Source organism: Oncorhynchus gorbuscha, linkage group LG13, assembly GCF_021184085.1.
Source record: "Oncorhynchus gorbuscha isolate QuinsamMale2020 ecotype Even-year linkage group LG13, OgorEven_v1.0, whole genome shotgun sequence".
Taxonomy (NCBI): Eukaryota; Metazoa; Chordata; class Actinopteri; order Salmoniformes; family Salmonidae; genus Oncorhynchus; species Oncorhynchus gorbuscha.
In genome coordinates this window covers 34361503-34362132 of record NC_060185.1, presented here as the reverse complement: position 1 = coordinate 34362132, position 630 = coordinate 34361503, and positions in this window count along the sequence as shown.

Below are 630 nucleotides of genomic sequence, written 5' to 3'. Positions count from 1 at the left end.
ACCTGCATAACAGTATATATACTGTACATACACTGAGTGTACAGAACACCTGCTCTTTCCATGACAGACTGACCAACTATGATCCCTCATTGTCACTTGTTAAATCCACTTCAATCAGTGTAGATGAAGGGGAGGAGACTGGTTATAGAAGGATTTTTCAGCCTTGAGACAATCGAGACATGGATTGTGTATGTGTGGCATTCAGAGGGTGAATGGGAAAGACAAAAGATTGAAGTGCCTTTGACCGGTATATGATTGTAGGTGCCAGGAGCACAGGTTTGAGTGTGTCAAGAACTGCAACGCTGTTTCCTGTGTGTATCAAGAATCGTCCACCACCCAAAATATTCAGCCAACTTGACACAACTGTGGGAAGCATTGGAGTCAACATGGGCCAGTATCCCTGTGGAATGCTTTACACACCTTGTAGTCCATGCCCCAACGAATTGTGGCTGTTCTGAGGGCAAAAGGGGGCACAATTCAATATGAGGAAGGTGTTCCTCATGTTGTACACTCTGGATGTTAGCTAAAGAGTCCTACCTCATTTGGAAAGGAGACTTCTCTGCCTCTAATTAAGAACATAATGTTGTGAAGGCTTAATGTGTCTGTATCAACAGAGCCAACATTTTTATT